The 19,623-nt window shown below is 42.1% G+C and overlaps 4 long non-coding RNA genes across 9 annotated transcripts; 1 reads left to right on the top strand and 3 right to left on the bottom strand.

Moving 5' to 3' along the window:
* Positions 1-3,636: 3,636 nt before the first annotated feature.
* On the top strand, positions 3,637-8,840 carry LOC119363655. Of its 4 annotated transcripts, none has more exons than XR_005174228.1 (8): positions 3,637-3,987; positions 4,765-5,171; positions 5,263-5,436; positions 5,880-5,964; positions 6,053-6,099; positions 6,762-6,947; positions 7,161-7,289; positions 8,143-8,840. It is a non-coding gene; the product is annotated as an uncharacterized LOC119363655 (long non-coding RNA). The 4 variants fall into 4 exon arrangements; XR_005174229.1 differs by having other exon boundaries at positions 3,638-3,987; positions 8,390-8,840; XR_005174227.1 differs by having other exon boundaries at positions 3,638-3,987; positions 6,862-6,947; positions 7,161-8,840.
* Positions 8,841-9,207: 367 nt separating this feature from the next.
* Positions 9,208-13,774, bottom strand: LOC119367700. 3 transcript variants are annotated; one of them, XR_005176402.1, is made up of 7 exons: positions 13,708-13,774; positions 12,496-12,667; positions 12,325-12,396; positions 11,280-11,409; positions 10,523-10,629; positions 9,485-9,663; positions 9,208-9,396 (listed from the first exon to the last, which is right to left on the bottom strand). It is a non-coding gene; the product is annotated as an uncharacterized LOC119367700 (long non-coding RNA). The 3 variants fall into 3 exon arrangements; XR_005176404.1 differs by having other exon boundaries at positions 12,325-12,371; XR_005176403.1 differs by having other exon boundaries at positions 12,496-12,664; positions 13,708-13,772.
* Positions 13,775-14,019: 245 nt separating this feature from the next.
* LOC119367699 lies at positions 14,020-15,290 on the bottom strand. The gene is made up of 3 exons (XR_005176401.1): positions 15,162-15,290; positions 14,853-15,061; positions 14,020-14,720 (listed from the first exon to the last, which is right to left on the bottom strand). It is a non-coding gene; the product is annotated as an uncharacterized LOC119367699 (long non-coding RNA).
* Positions 15,291-17,694: 2,404 nt separating this feature from the next.
* Positions 17,695-19,352, bottom strand: LOC119363654. Its single transcript, XR_005174225.1, has 3 exons — positions 18,958-19,352; positions 18,328-18,633; positions 17,695-18,238 (listed from the first exon to the last, which is right to left on the bottom strand). It is a non-coding gene; the product is annotated as an uncharacterized LOC119363654 (long non-coding RNA).
* Between the last annotated feature and the right edge of the window lie 271 nt (positions 19,353-19,623).

Here is a 19,623-nt window from a genome sequence, read left to right as displayed (position 1 = left end):
CGCTGAAGCTACCAGGACCTTGGTGCATAATTTATTACGTATGCGATGTGTGAGTTACCATGCTATTCAGACAAAAAAGTTATCGAGTGTATGTTTACATTATTTTTTTTGGTCAAAAAAGCTACTACGATATTTGTGCATAAGCTATTAGGCTTGTGGTGCATATAATTATCGGGCTCATTATAGAGAATTTATCGAGGTATGACAAACGAGAGAAAGACCGTTGTTCAAGTTCTATAGGATGAAACATTTATTTCTCTAGAAAAAAATCATCAATACAACAAAGAGATAAGTGGAGTACAAAACACGTTGCATCGGTCCTTTTCGAAACTTGGAGCAAATGGTTTTGTCTCCTCGTCAAAGGCATTGTGGTTTCTTTCTCGCTCTCATTTACTAAGGTCGAAATACCAATTAATCTGGATTTAAAAACTTGGAGCAAATGGCTTTGTATGGTGAATATGCACAAAAAATGGTACAGCGCAAGGGAGGAGAAAAAACAGATATATGTTTGTTAGTGTAGTAGAAAGAGAAGGTCAATTTGTTAAACTTGTTGTATGTGACAACAATAGCAAAGTAGCTCAGTTGGTTAGCGAGATGTTGCAAGATGTTCTACAGCTAGAGCGACCAAAGTTCAAATCCTGGCAATGCAGTGGGTATTTAGCGGGAACAAATAGAGCCGCGCGATCAGGTCTGACGAAGCTCGGGTCATGCGGATCTGTTGCAATCTGCCAGTCGACAGGATTTTAGCTTTTCCGTTTTTATTTCCTTTTTCTTTTCTTTTTTCTCATTTTCCTTTTTCTGTTTTTTCTTTTGTTTCTATTTCCTTTTTATTAATTTAAAATTTGTGCACAATTCAAAAAAAATCACGGTTTCAAAGTTTGTGCATAATTTGAAAACTGTTCATGGTTTCAAAATTTGTTCACAATTCAAAAAGTACGGGTTTAATATTTGTTCACAATTTGAGAAATGTTCGCAATTTTATAATTTTATTCACGAATTTTGAAATTTCATCATGTTTCAAAATTTGTTCACAATTCAAAAAATGTTCGCGGTTTAACAAAAAATGTTCACAATTTTATAGTTTTGTTCATGAATTTGAAATTTGTTGATGTTCCAAAATTTGGTTAGAATTCAAAAATGTTCACAGTTTTCAAAAATTGTTCGCAAATTCAAAAAATGTTCACAATTTTCTAAGTTTGTTCACGAAGTTGAAACTTATTCATGTTTTAAAATTTGTTCACAATTAGAAAAAAATACGGTTTTAAAATTTGTTCAGAATTCGAAAAATGTCACGAACTTATATTTTTGTTCACGATTTTGAAATTTGTTCACAATTCAAAAAATGTTCGCAGTTTCAAAATTTGTTCACAGATTTGAAAAATGTTCATAGTTTTATAATTTTGTTCACAAATTTGAATTTATTCATGTTTCTAAATTTGTTCACAATTCAAAAGTTTTGTTCACAATTCTGAACATTTACATCTTGCTGATGTAGTTTGTTTATTTAAGATCCGTGTTGCATACCAATCATAGAACCTTGTCTGCAGAGTGGCTAGGCCATCAGTCGCATCGCTACGTCGGCTAGAGTTCGAATCACATTTATAGCGCTTGATTTTTTTAACGATTTTCTACCTCGTGAAGCGCCACCGCAATATGACGCCGGAGTCAACGATTTTGCTGATTCCCGAGCTGCCACTTACTGATAGAGGCGGGGTGTCCCGATCTTTCGATGAGATGATAACTATCGATTTGGTGGAGACGACTTTGACGATCCGACTACAAACGTGCACGACGTTGCGCCTTAGCAATCGCTAAACCAACTCCGAGAGGTTATTGGCCACGCCGGAGCACAATCAACCTGACCATGAAGGTCTATTCCTGCAAGCAATCGAAGAACAAGCAAGAATATGATAAAAGCAATCTGAATATTGCGAGTATATATGAAGTATTGATAAAAGTGGGGATCCGTAAGCGGTCTTGGTCTGGTCGTTGGACGCAAATGAAGTACACGAAGTTGCAATGACTAACTTTTAACTAAATAAATCCCAAGGGAAAAACTACTAAATGGATCTACTTATATAGGAGCAAGGAGTGGCGGTCAAGGAGGTGGGAGGATGTCCCAAGGCAGCCTAAAACTAACCCTAGGTCGTACAAGGCCAATGGGCCCAAGTGGAGGTGATGTAACACCTTTGGACTTGTAGTTTGACTCGGATTCTGCTGCAGCATCAGATTATTTCATCCATAACTCAACGCTTCGGACGAATTTGAAGGTGATTCCAATTGGGTTGGAAAGTTCACGAAATCTAGTTTCCAACAAAAAAAGAATCACCCAATTCGGAGTCCGTATGAAAAAGTTGTGGGCGTTTTGAGTCAGGTATATCTGTGCAGTCCGAATCTGAAACCAGAACGTGAGAGACTTGGACTCTATCTTCTCTTGGGCCAAAAATGACGTGAGAGAACTTTTTGAACAGAAAATAAACATCTCTTTCTTCCTTATCTTCATATGTGGATTGTATAAATGTCCCATACACCTGCAATTAGACAAAACACAAAAGTGTGTGAAGTATTTTTGTTTTGGATAACATAAATAAATTATTGAATAGTTTGTAATAGAAATCACCTGACAAATATGCATATATGCAATATTTTTGGTCATATTCAAGGTATTCATGTCCTCATCACTTACCCCCTTTCTATTATAGGCCTACTTCTCGCCGTTATTACGATCGATATGCCACCACAACCCCAGCCCAACTTCTTTCACCGAACATGCATCCTCTCCTTCGTTCTCACAGAACGAACAGAGCCAGAAAGAGAGGCGAGGCTTTCTAGGTTTCCGCCGCCGCCTGCGTAGAGATGGATGTGCAAAGTTAAATCTTTCTTTTTTCCCATTCGGCGGGAGACCTTGGCAAAATTCTGGCACATGGTACTTTTGCCCTTTGTATGGAGCTAAATATCCATCACAATTAGGATAACCTGAGTCAACAATATAGTACCTTCCTGCACACAGTAATAGTTTCACACATGGGATCAACTAGATAACTAAAGCAGTATTTTCGTGCACATGTAAATGAAACGCATACCTATAGGTGGATGTGAAAACCTATCCGCGTACTTCACCAAAGTATCTCTGGATATCCTTGTGTCATGTGCTGACCCTGGCCATCCCGCGACAATAGAAGTGAATCTCATGTCGAAGTCACACACTGCCATGATATTCTGTGTTGGGTATCCATGTCGACCAACATGGTTGACGATCTCATCATTTGGAACAATTACAGGAATATGCGAACCATCGATTGCACTCACACATGGGATCAACTAGATAACTAAAGCAGTATTTTCGTGCACATGTAAATGAAATACATACCTATAGGTGGATGTGAAAACCTATCCGCGTACTTCACCAAAGTATCTCTGGATATCCTTATGTCATGTGTTGACCCTGGCCATCCCGCGACAATAGAAGTGAAGGGTATCCATGTCGACCAACATGGTTGACGATCTCATCATCAAAACCATCTATCATCGCGCAATGAGCGATCTCTGGTTGTGTCCACGTCGGCAGGGTGGTACTGTTTGCGCTGGCCAATTGGAAGGAAACGTTCCCTTCGTAGAAAAAAAAAGGCGTGGTCATTTCCTTCCTCGAGAAGACAGAGAGAGGACGCACGCCACCTCCTCCCCACCTTCGCCAGATACGACCGCCCATTCATCGCCGCCACCCATCGCGTCGCCCGCCCACGACCTTCTCTCATCTTCCACCCGCGACGGCGTCCCGTCCACCTCGAGATGTACGGCGACGGCGTCCCGATGGAGAACCCTGGCCGCAGCTGGTCGCCGGCGCTCCTCCGCTGCGCGCCCCAGGTGACCCCCACGGATCCGCGGCGCCGAGGGCGGCGCACACGGTCCGCGACCTGGCGGAGGAGGGGAAGAAGCGGGCCGTGTTGCTCCTCGTCTTCGCCTTCGGCCTCGCCTTCCTCATGTCCAGTGAGTTCCCTCTCCCCCCCAAACCCTAGGGCGCCCACCCGCCGGCGGGGCGCGCGCCCCGGTCCGACGCGTCGTTCGGTCGGTCGGTCGCCGTTGGTTACGTGCCTAGGTTTTATGCCGGCTGGCCCTGATGCGCGGGCGCTAATTTGGGGGGCGTCATTTCAGGCGCATCTGTGGAGTAGCGATATTAGTCTGTTCAATTGGTGTTGTAATTCGTTGCATTGGGAATTGGTAGACTGGACTTAGCCCTGAGTAGGTAGTTTGCTTCCATTTTAGCCGATTGGTGAATTCTTTGGGCCATCAGAAATTTTACTGCTATTTCAAGATGGCCGGAATTTGTAGTGAATTTTACATGTTGCACTGGGGATTTGGAGACTGGACTTAGCTCCGAGTAGGTTGTTTGCTTCCATTTTAGGTTTTTAGATGGTTGGTGAATTGTTCAGGGCATAAGAAACTTTACTGCGACCTCAAGATGATTCAAGTTTGCGATGAAATTGTAGAAGTTAGAGTATATTAGCCGATGGTTGTAGCCGGATTATACCATGGAATACATGGTGTAGTCTAAAGACAAGGTAAATATACGAGCTAGACATGCAAGTTTGATGTTAAATTGAAATATGGGCCAGCAATTTTATAAAGTCTTTCTGAAAGTTGCCAAAAAAGAAAGGCTATACATATCAAGGCAGATTTATATTGCAGTCACACCATTTTTTAGTTCTGTTTGAATATTGTTGCTCGCTCATGGCTGTGCTGAATGACTGATTTTCTCCATTGCAGTGACAAGCTCTTCAGTCTGGATTAACTTCCCATTCGCCATATCTTTGATAGTTCTGTTTCGCTACCTATCACTTGACTATGATTTCCGTAGAAAGAGCACAACAACCACAGATCGTGATGCCAGTCGCCCACTTGCCAAAACAAAAAAGTATTGAATTAAGCAAACCTTCACTTACCCAGAAGAATGGAAATTCCAGTTGGAGGAGCAAGGTGAACTCACCTCCAGTTGAAGCAGCATTTGAACAGTTCACAAGGCATCTTGTCACCGAGTGGGTAACAAATCTTTGGTACTCCCGTATAACACCTGATAAGGACGGACCGGAGGAACTCATCAGCATAGTTAATTCTGTCCTTGGAGAGATTTCTAACTGGGGAAGAAGCATTAACATCATCACTCTGTTAACCAGGTTAGAAAGTTTGTTTTATCTCATCAAATGCACGAACAGTTGTATCTTTTTCTTTTCAGAACATTGGGTGTCTTACGAAGACCTTATGCAGGGACCTGGTCTCATATGCAATAATTTGGAGCTTTATCATTCCTGTGAAGCTAAGATTGGAAAAGAGAAGTTTGTTAGACTCCCGACGGAGCGTCGTGATGCTGAACTGAAACTCGGCCTTGTAGCTCAAAGCAAGTTGCATCCAGCTTTATTTTCAGCCAGTGCTGAATACAAGGTAAAGACTTTGTTGATGTTTAAGCTTTTTGTTATTGCTTATAGTAAGCTGCTTAGCTGCAAAGTATCCAAGATAAGGTTGGCACCTTGATGAACACTTTGGTTTGGAACTGGAATTTGGATTATGTTTCATAAGTAACTTGGCTCCTTTCCCCAGCTCCCTTTCATGCCAAATCCTACAGAGCTTTGATGATGTTCTGTGCCAATTTTCTTTTAGAATTATACTCTCCTTAATGTTTGATATTTGATCCTTAATTAGTATCTACTGCCCATGATTCTGTTGCTACTGGAAGCATCGCCTTGAATATCGTTTAGCTTCGAAAGGGAAAGGTTCCAATTGGGGATTTTATTACTGTTAGAGGGTAGGATGTTCAACCGTGCATTCAATTTTTTTTCTCTGACTCTGTATTGCTTTACTATTGCGTGAATTATATTTTTATCCAGTTTTGCTCCTCTTGATGATTGGAAGTTAGCATTGCTCCTGTTAGAGCAACAGTATACCAAAGCAAGATCCAACCGAGCTAAGGATGTAAGTTCACTGGATTGTCTTTGAATACTGTTTCGCTTATGCATTATTTACTGCTCTTTGACATGGATTAGCTTGGCTTTGCATCTAGGCTCTCTCTTGCTTTCCCAACAACTTCAGAAGAGATTTCTGGATCAGGTATGGTGTATTCAGTTAGCATTATGTCTATGAGTGTAGGTTATATGAAAGTAAACAAAACCATAGTTTTTAGTCCTAAAAAAAGAGAGGTAGACTGAAGAAACTATGTCCTGCTCGAAAACGACTTGTGTACTTACAACTAAAATTAGAAGAGGTGCTCCAGTTCACTGTGCATAAGATATTAGAGCATACACATGATTATTCCTTTTAATATATCCCGTTGTATGAGAACGGAAATGCATGTACACAAGGCCATATTTGCTGCTTAAAGTAAAGAAATACAAATCAAACTTTATCTACTCACGATACGTGTCTACTGAACATGTATGTATAACATAGATATCAACTACAATAGCATACAGTTAGTATCATGGAGTCAGTTAGTACATATAAATTTATTGGAAGTTTCTTGGTCTTAGCAAGCGAGCACAAGTTGCATAAAAGGGCAACCTGGTGCCTATGCATTAAACAAGTTGCATACAACAGAATAATTAAATTGTACAAAAATCAGATGCCTATGCTCTTAATTATTTAGTACATCAATTTAACCAAAGATCAGCATTAAACTAACCAAGTAGATACAGTCGACTATAATTAGTCCGCTTTTCTATTGCTGGGTAACCTTCTTATGCCATCATTTTCTGAGTATTTTTATGCTGCAGGTATCAGGTCTAGAGCCAATGGAGAGAAGCAACATCATGATGCTGCTATATCTTAGTGGTCTTTCTTTCACAATGGTGATCTGCTTCTTATCTGTTCTAGGTGTCACTGTCATAGCTTACTTGGCATAACCTTCCTTCTTTTGATGGTTGTCAACACACATTTAAGTCACACATACACCATACAAGGTATTGAATAACATATCCTCTCATTTTTACAGGCGTTTTTCGTTTTCCAGAATTTTTTGTTATAGCATGCTACTTCTATGTCTTGGATATATAAGCTAAACTCAACTGGAAGTAGTATTTGCTAATTATCTATTTGCAATTCAATTGTTTAGTTATTTTAGGGGCGTTAGTTCATTGATTTCATGACTTGTACCTTTGTTGGGTACTTTGCAGATGCAGAGCCTTTGGTATATGCAGCCGCACTCCCTTGCCGCCACCTGCTACTTCAAGTCCGCCGACGGCCACGTTGGAAACTAGGGCTTCTCCATAGCCCGCCTCAATTCTACCTCGCCCTCCTTGCTGGTATACATGCATCTCATTCAGTCTGTTCGTTGTACAACTTGTAGTGTCCACAATTCAGAAGTAGGAGTTCACAGAAAACTGCTTCTCTGAATCACTCATTGTTCAGTTTCGTTCTCTTGTGGTTAATTCAAAGATCCATTGCCAAAAGTGTGAATATGAGTGCAAATATGCTTGTCTTTTGAACTCTGGAACTGTTGCCTATACATGCCTATTATTGCTGAATATGATGGAAATGTGGATGTTCACTGTGGTACTAATATAAGACCTTTTATAGATCTCTACTTTAGAGATCTATAAAAGGTCTTATATTAGTTTAAAGAGGGAGTATTTATCAGGAAGCAGCTTATAGGACTTCCAATAAGCAAGAAGTTTCATATAATTTTCCTGGATGCAATAGGATGAACTTTCATTTTATTGGAAGGTGCTATAGTATAAATTTCAAAGACCCACTTCAGTTGTTGCTGTTATGGTTTTATAAATCTTAAACAGAACAGTCTTTCGGTGAATACATCTATTGTATTTTGGTGAATAAAATGCGTCAGACAGATCCCCACTCTTCAGCAGATCTTATATAACATTCAAATTGTCTATTAGCTAGATTAGTTTCTCACTGCACTTTGTTTCATTTTTTTTAGTTTGGATCGAGTGTGAATGTAAGGAAGATATTGTTGTCACATAGTAATAATCCATCTATGAGTTACTAGGAGGTAGCTCATGCATGTTGATTGTGCTTCAAGGTACAGTAGTTTGTAGCATACAAAATTTGTGGTTTGTATAGGTTGTGCATCCTAGGAACAAAGTTTGATTCGTAGGTAGCTGAAGAAGCGAACGACTTTTGTTCTTTGCATTGCAGGTTTCCTATATTCCAAAAATTAATGTGTATTTAGGCGTGCTATGTGACGCGTTGAGAGAATATGATGGGAGGAGGAGACACAACACTCCACTCCACTTCCTATTATTGCCATCACGTTGTTGCCACACTTGGGCTGGTTCTATTGCGCATGCTTCTTGCTATTTGGAATGCATCGTTCTTATTATTTTTAGGTTAGCTATCATTTGAATTGATAACAGGACAAGGTTATCAACTCTTTCTTGGCTAGGAACATATTTTTGCAGGCCAGGGGGAAGCTTGAGAACTTGCTGCCCGATCTCGCCAGGGCGATGAGATGGAGGCCTGCTCACTGCTGCTCCACTGTTCGCTACACTTTCAGGGCCTCAGGGAGCACCTCCTTACTGACGACCTCTTCCTCAACAAGCTCGTCGTGGAGTGCGTCGTTGGGTCAACTCCAATGTCCTTTATTTTGAGAATTCATCATTCACCGCTCTGTAGACAGATCGTTGCTGACCGTCATTACCACCTATATATACTCAATGTAGTGTGATTCTTAAGGCCGTTAGAGTCGTACATACGTCAATTAGTGTGCTTCTTACGCTGGTTTTTGACAGTATCTACAAAGTGTATGCTATGATCAAAACTGGCGTCCCCTTCCTTTTGAACCAGCTATACAGTTGATTGCTACTAAACCAAATTTAATCTACTTTTAGCTCTAACGATTTGGTTATTGTCATTGATTAACAAGGTTGTCAGTTATACATGCATCTGTGCAGTAAATAAAGAAAAAGACAGCAGAATGGGCGCTTCCAACCTGGCACCGCACATGCACTGTTCAAGAGGCGCGCCCCATCCACTAGTTTGGAACAATTACAGGAACTAGATTACTCGTTGCGCCAATGGCGCAAAGGCCGAGAGGGAGCCAAGTATTGTAAGAATATTTACACACCCAAGTCAAAGACCAAATGCGGCCAACACTCCTGCATCCTCTGCTTGGAAGCCGCCTCTTTTCTCACCGGATCTAACATAGATACATGATTCTTCAGGAGAAAATTTTAGAGAAAATATAAAGCATGGAACGCGTCATTGAGACCATACCACCATATCTTCATTTAGTTTTTTTGGAAATCTAAAGGTCTAAGAGGATGGTACATGTGAGAAGCTGTGAATCCACAACAAAAAACTAAACTAACTTCCAAACAAACATTTCAAGTTTGGAAGCCACAAAGAAGCAGCCCAGATCTCTCGTTGTAGTGCAGGTACATGTCCTTAATCCTGCATCCACAGCCCATAATTTTTCAACACCTAAATCCACGAAATCCAACCAAAGGAAATCATGGCAGAAACATGCGCCATGGCTTACGTCTCCGAGAAGGACTTCTTGGCATTCTTGTGCAGGTTGAACACAGCAATCCTCGCTACGAGCTGCAGAAGAACCACACAGGCACCTTCCTTCACCTTGCCATTGGGGAGGAGGAGGGCAACACTTGCAGCGCCGCAACAAGGCTTGCTCCGAGTGTAATCATCATCATTCTTAGATACCTAAACAAACAACCAAAAAAGAACAGGTTATGAGCAATCAAAAAAGAGGAATTACACGCACGAAATAATATTATCCATTTGACAATTAGTCCCAAACAAAGATAGGACACAGCCGCTTCTCTAGGAGTGCCCATACGATTCGAGTTTAAATTTCAACACTATTTTTCCAACCCATATAGCACACAGTATTTATGTATGCGTCTCGGAAAGGAAAGAAGCTTAAATCCCAGTTTCAATACAGCCAAAACTACATCGAGATACATTTCTTCAACGAATCACAGAAGTGTAAAGCTAAGATTAAATTATAAAGACTATATCCCTCCTTCCCCACCAAAATGTGGCCACATTCAGGCTTTGACATCCCTTAACTAAATTTCAAACCATTTGAATATCACAACCAAATATACTTTCTTAGAAACACCACCATGTAAAACACAATAAGCATTCTAATACAAAGTTGTGCTCTTGCATTGATATGTCCAGGATTAGATCTCCTTAACCTTACTCCCTCCATTCCAAAATAGATGACTCAACTTTGTACTAACTTTAGTATAAAGTTGGGTCATCTATTTTAGAACGGAGAGAGTACTTTACAATGATACATCTCTGGGATATGAAACGGACAATCCTGCTGAACATAATCATCATGTTTGTGGAAAAGATAAAGGATTATAGCTAACTAATGCATGATGGTTATTAAACAATTAGCACCTGAATGCAAACCTAAGGGCCTCTGCCTAGCATGATAAGGAATAAAGATATTAAATGTTCAATCTGATTCTTTTGCTATAAATAATGCCTCAAAGTAATACTATAAGAAAGGAACAAAATAGGAAGAGACAGGGTACCATGCTCTCACCTACAATAATCTATGGGTTTTCTGTAGTACTGATCAAACCATCTTTAAATAGCAGTGCTGAACGCCAATTTTTGTTCGACACGCCAAGAGGAACCCAACAAATACACCTGCAAGCAATAAAAGATGGGTTAAAAGTTCACCCATCTAAGCAGGTATCCAACTAAAATCAGAAAAAAAGATATAGAATGGTCCAATTCCTTCAGGATATCGGCGAACCGAATTAGAGCAGATTGACAGGAGTATAAATACCTCAGAACTAAACATAGTAAAGTAAAAATAAAAATACTTTATCAGCACATTCTTTGTACCAAATAATTGCATAAGGTCATCGAACTACGCTGGTTTAAACAGGGCACATGGTTCAAAGTCAGAAATGGGAGGGGATGCTCCTGGCTGCTAAAGCAGACATAATTACTAAAACAAAACATTAAGCATACTGCAATAACTAAGTTCTGTTTTCAATAGAATTCATGAGATTATTCCATTCTCAAGCAAGTGCACACATGCAGAACACCTTTTGAGTGAAGAAGCACAATGGAAGACATGATTGAGGCAAGATTATAAATAAAATAAAAGGACAACCAACAAAAATATTTGCGACAAATTATTCTAACAATATGGGTCATTAGTAAATTACCAGTATCATGTACCCCTTGGCTTCCTCTGCAAACGCCTGCTAAAGCAGAGTAGAGAGGTACCAGGTAGCTTGCTTTTTTGCAAGACACACAAGCAGGTGTGAAGCTGCACAGGAAGATACCTTAGAGAAGTCGTCAATGGAGCCAGTCGGAGCGAGCCAAAGAAGTGTGTGACCTTCCGGTGGCCATCATACGGGTCGGGGTACTCCTCACGACAGAGAATCCTCGTGGCGCCGTTATCGCGTGCTAGGCCTGGGGTGCAAAAAAGTTAGGGCGGCGAAAAAGAATGGTGATGCTGCAGCGGACGACGAGACTGTCTCTCAATATTAATATGCCATCATATTTCATATTGGTAAAAAGGAGATTGAAATGTAGCAACCTGGCATAACTAATTATCTATACTAATTATTGTCGGATGATTGCATATAATCACTCATCATGAGTAACCGACAGACTGAATGATGGAGTGAGAGGAGAAATATATTTAATGAAATAGAGTAAGAGAGAGAAACTTGAAAGGAAAAAACTCAGCACTTGCAAATGAAAAACATCATATAAAATGGATAATCACCAATCAGGCGATTTGTAAGATATAAGCTTGTTGTTGTGATTATCACAAATCTAGTTGATGGATGATTGGAATCAGCTATTTCACTGAATAAACAATGGTCATGGCAAAGTTTCACTGACGGGAATCAGCTACAATCATAGAAATGTTTATGACTGGTCTTAACAAGTAGCAAGCTTCAGTCTTGCTCACAGGAATAAGGGATTTGTATATCTATGCGACTATGCCATGTGTATTGCACCCTTTATTTAGACAAGCATGCAATGAAAATATATTAATGGCACAGTTTCAGTTTTGTGCCATGAAGAGAGGTCGTCAAGTGTGTTGTCCAGAACAGAGATGACCATATGTATCAAGAATGTTGAGGTATGGAGAAAATACACTCTCTCGGGAACACAAGCAGGTTAGTATTTTTTTTCTGCATTCTCTGGCAAATACAAATAGTTAATTGGGCGCGGAATATATCAAACTAAAAAATGAGTTATTATTCCGTGATGGTAGGAAAAGCAAACTTCCCACACAACAATTCATACTGTGATATTATGGGCATATACTAAAGTATTTTGAGAAGCATAGAAACAGTTAATCTTGTTTGGTACCTTCCTTCTGTAGCGATCGCTTCAGGTACATAATGTTGATGTGCCATCTGGTGTCCAAAGTAGATATGAAAGCTAGTATATTGTATACATAAAAATTATGCCAAGGATTTCTCTATTTTGACCTTCTTTAAGTAGGCAAGTATTTTCCAGATAACAACTTCGCTTTATTACCTCAAAATTGATCAACTGGTGTGCCAATGAATAGAGCTATAGAATTCGATAGGGTCTGTACTCATGTATTCCCAGATCCTTGCAATTCGGACAATAAACATCCAGCGATAGGACTTCCTGTTCACGTCCTTTAGCAGTCCTTTAGCAGCAGGACTCCATCAATTAAATCCTGCTGATGGTAAAAAGAGAAAGTGATTACTACAGTCCATAGGGTAGTTGGAGATTAGCCACAAAGAAAATAAAAGGGCAGAAAGCTCTAAATAATCTTTATCCATTGATCAAATACAAAAAGGAAATAAGCCAGAATATTTATCCATTGATCAGTGTCAAGAGAAAGCATGTCCCAGTTATAATTGTTTCTACTGGCAAATCGTCTAGTTTATTGATGCCTATGAATAACATATTAAATAAGGCAGCTCAACTCATGCCTAACGAAGATCCAAGTTTCAGTAAAGCAGAAGAATTGATGTTTTCCAAAAATTTCTTGCAGAAATTAGCACAAATCAAGGAAGGTCACCAAGAAAAACAGCAAGCTAAAAATTAAAAGAGAGGAAGAAACAACACTGTAATAATGGTTTGAAAAGCTTGATTTGGTGTGAGCACAAACTGTGAGAAAAATCAAATGTGTATGTTTAGTTCGTGTGTCAATTTCACAAAAGAGCAGGACCTAAGTTACTGCTGCCCAGCATAGAGTAGCACTACCCTCAGTTGCAGCTTCAGTCCATATAAAATAGTCAGTCCACCAGCAACAGAGGCTATAAACCTCTTCTACTCTCACATAACTACTTCAGTCTGAACATACAGTAGAGTTCATAACTGAATCAAGGGGGAAAATGAGATGTTATTTTTTAAATGAGACGGCATTTTCTAATTTAACTTAACGTATTGTAAGTACACGAGTTCCTGACATGGCAGTCTCCCCAACAACAGTTTGAAGTTGAAGCGAAATTGCACAAAATTTGTTTTAGCTACCACACCCACCGCTTTTCAGCTTAGGTACCCTCAGAAAAAATCATAAACACATCACACTAATCAGTCTATATACATGACTTTACTCGATAATTAGAATCACCTCCTGCCTCATCATGTTAAATGTGTGTGCAGAATGTTTGTATTGGTAATGTGAGCTAGTCCTCATGATGCATGTGGCATTGCATCTTTGCAGGATAAGGATGCGTGTGGCATTGCATCTTTGCAGGATAAGAGCTTCACCTTTATCTTGAAGACACCTCCTGCCTCAGTACTGCTCCTCAAGGCTGCAGGTATGCACCCGGTTGATTAGCACCAAAATTTACATAATTTGAGGTTCCTGCACCAAATTGAAGATATATGGGGATAATTGGGCAAAAGGGAAATGCAGTAGCTAGGTTGATTTGCTAGTGTCTGTGGGGGCCTAGGTTGTTCAAATTCCATAATGATACCATGGTTGAGTTTTAAGCATGTGCAGGCAGTAGGGGACTGATTAATGATTCATTATGCTATTATTAATAATTTTAATTATAAATGCATATACGAAAATGTTAGCGTACTGACAGGGAAAGTGGTCTGTGAATTGCTATCTGCACACCAATTTTGCACACATGGGAGATACTAACCCTTTATCTGTATCTGATGAATTGCATATGGACCTCTACAAAAACAATCCTTTGAGTTAACACTTATTTGAATTATTTGGGTACAATGAAATATGCATAACTTAACACATTAAATTTTCTGTTCAGCTAACACTGGGGTTTCTACTTGGCTCCAAGTTCATAGTATATAAGCCTCACCAAATTTGGTGTCCATTTCATTTTCCCTAACTCTCATTCTAGGCTTTCGTTACTCCATAAGGCATTGCATCACTGACAAGCAGGCCAAAAAAGCTACATAAAAAATAAGCAGGCAAAAAAACAGCTTGAACCGCATCCGCTACTCCGTTATATACATACAGTTTCTTTTTTGGCTTTACTTGGCACAACTTCATACTGTCTGTTGGATTGATAAGTCATTAGTTTCTCTGAAATAAACAAGTCATAAGTTAGTCACCAAAATTTCTACACATTTGGTTGATTCCTCAACTTTCTGTTTACTGTAGTTTATCTTAGGCTTTATAGCTGCTCAGTGAACTACATGGTTCCTTATCTCCATTTTATTAATTCTGATTCCCAGGCATCGAAAAAGGCTCAAAGGAGCCACAGCGACCAAGTACGCACGATCGCCCAGGAGAAGTTGCCTGACTTGAACTGCAAAACCATTAAGTCCGCCATGAGAATCATAGCGGGCACTGCCGCTAACATGGGCATCGATGTTGACCCGCCGATCCTCGTGAAGAAGAGAAGGTGGTCGAATTGATAGAAAAGGTAATATGTAGTCACCTGGCTGCTAGAGCATATAGAAGATAAGCATGGACGATGAAGAACTGATACCACGGACGCCTCCTGTACATCAGCAACTGCACAACCACATACAATGGCTCCGACTAACATAGAACACCAGTCCGCCATTGAGAAGATGAGCCCAGCCAGCGGATCACGAATCGACGGGCACATCAACCCCACCATCGACTTGATGGGAACACACCCATCTACAACAGAGACCAAAGGAAAAGGAAGAGCATGATTACTGAGTTGGAAAGAAAGTAAGAACAAAACACAAATCGAGAAAATAAAGTAGGAGATCATCACCACATATAAGACGCATCCGACGACGATTTCCCTGCCACCGCACCTCTTTTCCTCTCCCTCCTCTCCTCCTTCTCTCTCCGTCTTATCTTCTCTCTCTCCTGCAGACCAAATCGAGAGAGGAAGGGGATTAGAAGAAGGAACTCACGGGGGGAGATGCAACCAGAAGAGATGGGGAATGAGATGGCGCCTGATATCGCAGAGGGTGTGGCGAGGCGCGTCGGCTAGCGCGGCTACTGCTTCCCTCCTCCTGCCGAGTCCGGATCGAGGTCGCGCTCCTCGGCTCGAGCTCCTCCTGCCGAGGACGGATCGAGGGCGAAGGGCACCGGTGGAGCACGGGGCGCGGCTGCTGCTCCCCTCCTTATATTGAGTCCTACTCAAGGGCGAGCTCCTCCTACCGAGGCCGGATCAAGGCCGACGGGCGCCGGCAGAGCAGGGCCGGCCGAGGCCGAGGCGGCGGCGGCAGGAGAAGAGGCGGACGAGGCCGAGGCGGCGACGGCGGCAGAAGAGGAGGCGGCTGCGGGGGCGCGGGCTAGGTCTGACTGCTTTTCCTCTTTTCTCTCGCTGCCGCTTCCCCTTTTATTTTCTGTCGTGCCTGCTAGCCCAGGTCGCCCGCTCGGTCGCTGCTCTCTCCGAGGCGCGCACCTGCGAGACCGACAGATGGGCCCGTCGCGGCTGAAGCGGAGGCGCGACCGCTGGGTGCAAACGAGGACGGTAAAAAAACGCCCTGCCAACCCATGAACGCCCCTGGCAACCCACCATCGATCGCTCCTGTTTTCACCCGGACACAGAGACACACACACCGTATCGCTGCTAGGCTGGCCCCCGCGCAGGCCTGGCCCACTCGTCAACTGCTCCTGGGCCGATCGCGGGGCGTACAGAAAAACGAGCGGTGGGATTTTCACCAGGCGACGGAAATTACTGTTATGCCGCCAGCGAGGTGAAACGTGCGCGCAGGATGAATCTGAATCCGCGATGGCGCTGGATGGGCGGGTACTCTAGCAGCTTTTATATGTTAGATATGCGAACCATCGATTGCACCCATGCAACCATCAAAGTGAGGAAATTTCGCATCCCGAAGCCTATCATGTACAACTCTAAACTCTGGACCACTTGGTCGAATGATGTCCATAGCCATGTCGTTCAAGCATTTCAATACTTCATTGAATTTGCGATGGATAACTTCAGTTGACCTCTTGAAACGATTCTCCACTTGGCTTACGAATTGAGGGCCCCCAACCGTCCAAAGAAACATACCCAATGCTCCTTCTGAACTCATGTTTCTTGTTCCTTTCAAGCCATATGTGTGTACAAGTGTATGATGCAATCTATCAAAACAAGGCTTGTACATCCTGAACATGTTATAGCAATCTTTTGGAGAACTCAAGTTCTCGGTAACCAACTATTGTCCAGTCATTATAGGAACTCTTCTCTTCTTTTTCATGAGATACTTCTCACTATACATGATACCAACAAGTGCAGCCATCATGTATTTTTTCTTCCTTTGCCTCCTTGAGGTTGCCATAGCATCAGAATCAGTTTCGGACTCCTCACTATGGCTGCCACTTGCGCTCATCTACATATACACATAAATATTAGGAACACATGCATGTCAGGATCAACATGAACGATAACATCAAGAGAAATAGTATTCATCAAGTCTCACATGACATAACATGAAGGCAAATATAGTTCAACAAGTCTCAAGTGACATAACATTAAGGGAAATATTGTTCATCAAGTCTCAAGTGACATGACATCAAGGGAAATATTGTTCATCAAGTCTCAAGTGACATAACATGAAGGGAAATAGTTCACCAATTCTCAAGCAACATAACATAAAGGAAGGGAATAACATATTCATGACCGCACTTCCAAAGTGTAATCCTAACGCCTATTTCGCTCTTCATACATCCTCTTAAGCCAATTCTTCTTCCCTTCACTAGTCTTCATATTGTTAAACAACAATAACAACAACAACAACAAAGCCTTTAGTCCCAAACAAGTTGGGGTAGGCTAGAGGTGAAACCCATAAGATCTCGCAACGAACTCATGGCTCTGGCACATGGATAGCAAGCTTCCACGCACCCCTGTACATAGCTAGCTCTTTGTCGATACTCCAATCCTTCAGGTCTCTCTTAACGGACTCCTCCCATGTCAAATTCAGTCGACCCCGCCCTCTCTTGGCATTCTCCGCACGCTTTAGCCGTCCGCTACGCACTGGAGCTTCTGGAGGCCTGCGCTGAATATGCTCAAACCATCTCAGACGATGTTGGACAAGCTTCTCCTCAATTGGTGCTACCCCAACTCTATCTCGTATATCATCATTCCGGACTCGATTCTTCCTCGTGTGGCCACACATCCATCTCAACATACGCATCTCCGCCACACCTAACTGTTGAACATGTCGCCTTTTAGTCGGCCAACACTCCGCGCCATACAACATTGCAGGTCGAACCGCCGTCCTGTAGAACTTGCCTTTTAGCTTTTGTGGCACTCTCTTGTCACAGAGAATGCCAAAAGCTTGGCGCCACTTCATCCATCCGGCTTTGATTCGATGATTCACATCTTCATCAATACCCCCATCCTCCTGCAACATTGACCCCAAATACCGAAAGGTGTCCTTCCGAGGTACCACCTGGCCATCATATTGTTAAACAAACAACGATTTTCAAACTTCGCAAACAACTTGATTGCTATGAAGTACTCATTACTTTCTTCATCTGCTCCACATGCCACAACTTCTTCCATTATCTTTTCAATTTCAGTAGCAACACTATGCTTATGTGAGTTCATTGCGGCATCTTCACTAATCAAGTGGTCAACCATACGCTTGAAGTCCCTTTGAACAGGATTCCTTACTAGAGCTTCCATCTATCTACCCTGGCCGCTTCTTTTCCTTCTTGGCTAGGGTAGTCTGCAATTCTTCCTCCTCGATTTCATCCTCCTCGAGATCAAGCACTTCATGCTCACAACCTGGCATCATAGAACTTTCCCCGGTAACATTGATATTCTCATACATGATACTCATTTGCTCCATTTTCAGGACCACATTTACGAAACTGCAAGAAGTCCTTCTCCTGAATAAATAAATTGTTCGGACTTGTCAACAAAAAATTCTAGTGCAATATTCGCTACATAACAATTTGATTTTATGAATATGACTTACTTCACCGGCTTTTTTCCACCATTCATCATCAGCTATCACGGAGTTCGTTACATCATTCCAACCAAGGCCAGTTACTGTGTTCTTAAGGATCAACCAATCCCTATGCAAAGTTCTCAAACTGCCCCATTTATTTTTTAACTGTAACCTACTGTAATGTTTCCCGGTCTGCTCTAAGAAACCAACTTCTACATTCTTGTATCCAGCAGCATTCAAGTATTTGAGAGGCCTATTCCCTTTTAACTTCTCAATGGCAGCGAGTTTGCAAAATACGGCGGTCATTTGTGAATTCCAATTGGCTTTCGACATCTAAAAATATGACATTCATAAGTACTCCCTCCGTCCAGAAATACTTGTCGCACAAATGGATAAAACTGGATGCATCTAAAACTAAAATATGACTAGATACATCCATTCCTCCGACAAGTATTTTCGGACGGAGGGAGTACAACATATACATACATGTCCAGTATGAAATCTGAATAGAAATACACGCCATGAAGCAAACATGTCACAGCCAAATGTGGAGTAGTAGTGAATAATTAGCAGTTCATACGCCACCACACATACATGCCAAAAATCTGAATACGAAATACACGCCATGAAGCAAATCTGAATAGGAAACTTTTTTACATTGTCCTGACGCAGGTCGGGGATGGGGCGGCGCGCTGCAGTCGGGCGGACGGAGTTGGAGTCCGGGGACCAAGGTGGACGTCTTGTGCGGTGCAGCAGGAGCTCGGACGCGGGGCACGGAGAGCTTCAGCCGGCGGCGCAGGCAGGGACCAGGGGCAGTGTGCAGGCGGAGATTAGGGGAACTAGGGGACGGCGGCGCAGCGGATGAACTTTGGTGGGGGGCGGAGGGGCCCGGATCCGCACGCCATGGTGGCGACGGGGCCAGCGACTTGGCCGGCGACGGCGGCGGCAGCGGAAACCTAGAGAGCCTCGCCTCTCTCTTTCTGGCTCTGTTTGTTCTGTGAGAACGAAGGAGAGGATGCCTGTTCGGTGAAAGAAGTAGGGCTGGGGTTGCGGTGACATATCGATCGTAATGACGGTGAGAAGTAGGCCTATACTAGAAATGGGAGTAAAATGCACTCGCAGTCATTGAACTTGCAAAGAACGCTCAGTTTGGTCACTGTACTTAGAAATACGGCTAATATGGTCACCCAATACGACAAGGGAAGTGTTTGTGGCCGGGGCGCCGGCCGAACCGTTGCGCCGGTCGCGCCCCGTGCGTTCGATCTCTTTTTGATCTAAGGACACCGTTGCGCCACGTGTCATCCTATTTTTTTTTACACGCTC

Source organism: Triticum dicoccoides, chromosome 2B, assembly GCF_002162155.2.
Source record: "Triticum dicoccoides isolate Atlit2015 ecotype Zavitan chromosome 2B, WEW_v2.0, whole genome shotgun sequence".
Classification (NCBI taxonomy): Eukaryota; Viridiplantae; Streptophyta; class Magnoliopsida; order Poales; family Poaceae; genus Triticum; species Triticum dicoccoides.
The sequence above is the reverse complement of the archived record's forward strand: the minus strand, read 5'-3'. Positions and strand labels throughout refer to the sequence as shown.